The following is a 4892-nucleotide window of genomic DNA, read 5'->3' as shown; positions in this document are numbered from 1 at the left end:
AAAGGGAACTTTTATACATCGTTGGTGGGAATGTAAATTGGTCCAGCTATTATGGAAAACAGTATAGACGTTCCTTAAGAAAATTAAAAATAGATCTACCATATAATCCAGAAATTGCACTTCTCAGCATACTATTCTAAGGAAATAAATCACTATCTCAAAGAGGTATCTGCACTCCCATGTTCATTACAGAATTATTCACAAGAGCCAAGATAGGAAAACAACTTAAGTGTTCATCAAAAGAGGAATAAAGAAAATGTGATAGATGATAGAGAGATGATGATGAATGGATAGATACAATGGAATGTTATTCAGAATTTAAAAAGAAAGAAATTCTCTTCCGTGGCGCCTGGAAGGCGTATAGCTGCTTCAAGATGAAGCTGAACATCTCCTTCCCAGCCACTGGCTGCCAGAAACTCATTGAAGTGGACGATGAACGGAAACTTGGTACTTTTTATGAGAAGCGTATGGCGACAGAAGTTGCTGCTGATGCTCTGGGTGAAGAATGGAAGGGTTATGTGGTCCGAATCAGTGGTGGGAACAACAAACAAGGTTTCCCCATGAAGCAGGGTGTCTTGACTCGTGGCCGTGTCCGCCTACTACTGAGTAAGGGGCATTCCTGTTACAGACCCAGGAGAACTGGAGAAAGAAAGAGAAAATCAGCTCGTGGTTGCATTGTGGATGCTAATCTAAGCGTTCTCAACTTGGTTATTGTAAAAAAAGGAGAGAAAGATATTCCTGGACTAACTGATACCACTGTGCCTCGTGGCCTGGGGCCCAAAAGAGCTAGCAGAATCCGCAAACTTTTCAATCTCTCTAAAGAAGATGATGTCCGCCAGTATGTTGTAAGAAAGCCCTTAAACAAAGAAGGTAAGAAACCTAGGAGTAAAGCACCCAAGATTCAGCGTCTTGTTACTCCACGTGTCCTGCAGCACAAACGGCGGCGTATTGCTCTGAAAAAGCAGCATACTAAGAAAAACAAGGAAGAGGCCACAGAATATGCTAAACTTTTGACCAAGAGAATGAAGGAAGCTAAAGAGAAGCGCCAGGAACAAATTGCAAAGAGACGCAGACTTTCATCTCTGCGAGCTTCTACTTCTAAATCTGAATCCAGTCAGAAATAAGATTTTTTGAGTAACAAATAAATAAGATCAGACTCAAAAAAAAAAAAAAAAAAAAAAAAAAAAAAAAAAAAGGAAATTCTGCCATTTGTGGCAACATGGATAAAATGGAGGACATTATGCGAGGTGAAATAAGCCAGACAGAGAAAGACAAAATACTGAATGATCTCATTTACATGTGGAACCCCAAAATGTCAAATTGAGAGAAACTGAGAGTAAAAGGGTGGTTACTAGGTGTTGGTGACAGTGGTGGGTGGGGGCTGCAGGAATCAGAAGATGTTAAAAGTTACAACCTTGCAGCTATGCGATGAATAATTTCTGGTGACTTAGTGTATAGCATAAAGAACTGTAGTTAATAATAAAAATATTCTTGAAATGTTCTAAGAGAGTATATCTTCTGTATCCTCACCACTGCCCCCCTGTTCCCCCACCCACCCTGGCCAAACACACACACACAAATGGTAACTATATGAGGTGGTGAATATGTTATTAGCTTGAGTGTAGTAATCACTTGACATTGTATATGTATACCAAGCATCACATTTTACTCCTTTAATATGTACAATTTTTACTAGAAAATTATATGTCAACGAAGCTGGAAAAACTATAATATCCATATGCATTTTCTCATCTGCTTTGTAAAATTTCTTGTTATATAAATTCTGATCCTAAGAAAATTTTTATTTATTCTTATACTTCTCAGGAACTGCTGTCCATTGGTGGACATTACAACACTTTTGAGAGTAAAGTCTTAATTTGCCTAATGGCTGCTGTCCTCCAAAACTCTATTACGTATCTGTATCAAATACGTGTAGCACAAATATGTATTTATTTTGCCAACAGGCTTCAGGTTGAATAGTCTTACTTTATCTTTTTGATATGTTCAAATCCTATCTTGAAGCCTTTCTACAAAAAAGGAAAAAGATAGCAAAAAGGAAAAAAGTTTTAATGCCTAGTTATGGCTAGTCTTTTAAATAAAAATGAGGATGTTATAACTCTAAAATAAACATCCATCTTCGGCTCTTTATGTGAGTTATAGGGGAAGAAAGAAAGAAATATATCTGAATCTGTAAATGAGTCAGAAATGCCCAGAAATATGTTCCATTTCATAATGTCCAGCATTTTTAGAAATCAAATTAGTGAACACCTGCGCCATGGAAGATTTATGCTTTAGAGTTCATGCTGCAACTACGGTTTCCCTACAATATCAATTTCAAATGACAACCTGTGGTTTTGTGCTACAGCATTTGTCTCAGCATTTGTCAGAAGTCATTTCATTTCCTGTGATTCATGTCATTTACACTCTAGTGTATTAGCTGGATACTTTATTGATCCTTGCTCCATCTAATTGTGGCTTTCACAACAGAGACAAAAATTCGATTTGGAATATAAGTATTATAATTTACTAACCGGTAATGGTGATGACATTAACAAAATTATGGCTAGGTGGGTTGTAGTATTGAGGTGAGTTAAAAAGAGTTCTGTGATGTTCAACGTCTCTGAAAAAAAAAAAGAGTTCTGATTTCAGAATAAAAATGTAGTCTTTTTACATATATTCCCATTTTCTTCTGTATGTGAAAATATATAATTAAGAGATTATATAAATGCTCCACAAATCAGAATAGGTCATCACATTTTTATTTTCCTGATTAATTAATAGTTTAAGCAGTATTTACGACATTAGCAGGAAATACAGTATTCATTTATACAATAAATGTTCATTGAGTGACTACTATGTGGCAGTCATTGGTCCATGCCTGGAACACAATAAACAAAATGTGCAGGAATTTCTGCTTTCAGTTAGCTTACATTCTCCCAGATCTTTCTTTAGAGGCAAACTCATCCTTACATTGTCCAAGAGCTTAATTGCTTTCTCAGTCCAAATATGAGAATGCAGTCCAACTTCTATACCCAAGCAAAAAAACCTTTATTCGTCTAACAATGTTATTAATGCCACTGCTTCTCACTGGCACATGGTAGCTGATAACCCTAGTCCCATTTCAAGAGATGATGTTGATGCCGACTCTGGTTTTGATGCTGCTCAGCTGGACCGGTATTCATTCTGTTCCCACTAAGGAACCAAGTAGACCTTAAAGAGAGGATAACCCAACTCTTTCTGAATTAGACCAAGCCAGGCTGGGCTTTCTATTGCTTAGACTCCCTTAGTCACCCATCCTTAGCCTGTCCCAAGGGGTGAAGCCCAGGAGCACTGTGCTTAGCTTCCTCCCTTTGTAGACCCTAAGCCACTGTCACTTTTTTCTTCTAAGGAATCAGCTTCCTCAAAGATCAAGCAGGCATTCCCTTTCCATCTGGGAAACACAGAGTCTGATTACATCTCTCTTCTTACATAATAGAAGTATCCTCTTCACCCTCCAGAGGGCATTACATTATTCATTCATCCATCCATTCATCTATTCACACACACCTACTCTCTGTCAGACCCTACTCTCAACTCCAACTGCATCCAGGAAGACCCTTTGTCAGGAAACTGCCTTCATACCTGCAAAGGACAACAAGTTCTGATAGTTCTCTCCCTAGGATAAAGAGGGAGGGAATACCTAATAGGACCTTCATCTGGGCATTCATCTTATTACATATGTGAGTATATTATAAACAATAAAAAACTGATTAATATTTTAAAATATCCAGGTGATAATAAACACCATGACAGTGGAAATTATTATCAATTTATTTGTCAAAAAATCAGGCCACACACAATGGCTCACGCCTGTAATCCCAGCACTTTGGGAGGCAAAGCGGGTTGATCACCTGAGGTCAGGAGTTCGAGACCGGTCTGGCCAACATGGTGAAACACCATCTTTACTAAAAGAATATAAAAATTAGCTGGGCTTGATGGCAGATGCCTGTAATCCCAGCTACTTGAAAGGCTCAGGAAGGAGAATCGCTTGAACCAGAGAGGCAGAAGTTGCAGTGAGCCAAGATTGCATCATTGCACTCCAGCCTGGGCAAGAAGAGCAAAACTCTGTCTCAAAAAACAAAACAAAAAAAAAATCCATGAGTAAGTATGAACTTTAAGGATGATTTTAGGAAGGAAATAGATCTGAATTCTCAAATAAGCTATCTTTTTAACTGTTGGTTTTATTTTTTACTTTTTTCCAAAACCCTGTGTAAACTACCCTCTACCAACATGAAAAAAAATGAACAAACAACAAAGCAATCTAACCAGCCGTAGATACTACTCGGCCATGAAAAGGAACAAAATAATGGCATTTGCAGTGATCTGGAAGAAACTGGAGACCATTGCATTAAGTGAAGTAACTCAGGAATGAAAAACCAAACATCATATGTTCTCGCTTATAAGTAAGAACTAAGCTGTGAGGCAGCAAAGGCATAAGAATGGCACAATGGATTTTGGGGACTGGGGGCGAATGGTGGGAGGCGGTGAGGAATAAAAGACTACAAAATGGGTACAGTGTATACTGCTCTGTACACTTTGGTGATGAGGGCACCAAAATCACACAAATCGCCACAAAAGAAATTACTTATGTAACCAAACACCACCTGTTCCCAAAAAGCCAATGGAAATTAAAAAACAATTAAATCTCATCAGGTATTCACTTCTTAAGATTTCCCACTTAGGACAAATTATTGACTCAGAATGTTAGAAGAGTCGTTAGCCTTAGTAAGATTTACTCTTAGCCCCTGAATCTGAACCTTGGTCACATTTAAGTGGCTATTGGCCTATACTCAGTACCTCCAAGTTCAGGCCACTCTCTTCCCCTTGAGTCATCCTCACCCTCATTCAGATTT

At 38.2% G+C, this 4892-nt stretch overlaps 1 pseudogene across 1 annotated transcript; it reads left to right on the top strand.

Moving 5' to 3' along the window:
- The first annotated feature begins 329 nt into the window (after nt 1-329).
- On the top strand, nt 330-1159 carry LOC116565175 (annotated as a pseudogene). The gene has a single exon (XR_004275293.1). The product of XR_004275293.1 is annotated as a 40S ribosomal protein S6 pseudogene (transcript).
- The last annotated feature ends 3733 nt before the right edge of the window (nt 1160-4892 follow it).

This window comes from Sapajus apella, unplaced genomic scaffold, assembly GCF_009761245.1.
Source record: "Sapajus apella isolate SASKATOON/1434 unplaced genomic scaffold, GSC_monkey_1.0 scaffold39, whole genome shotgun sequence".
NCBI classification, from domain to species: Eukaryota; Metazoa; Chordata; class Mammalia; order Primates; family Cebidae; genus Sapajus; species Sapajus apella.
Note: the sequence above shows the minus strand (reverse complement) of the source record. Positions and strands in the feature narration are given on the sequence as shown.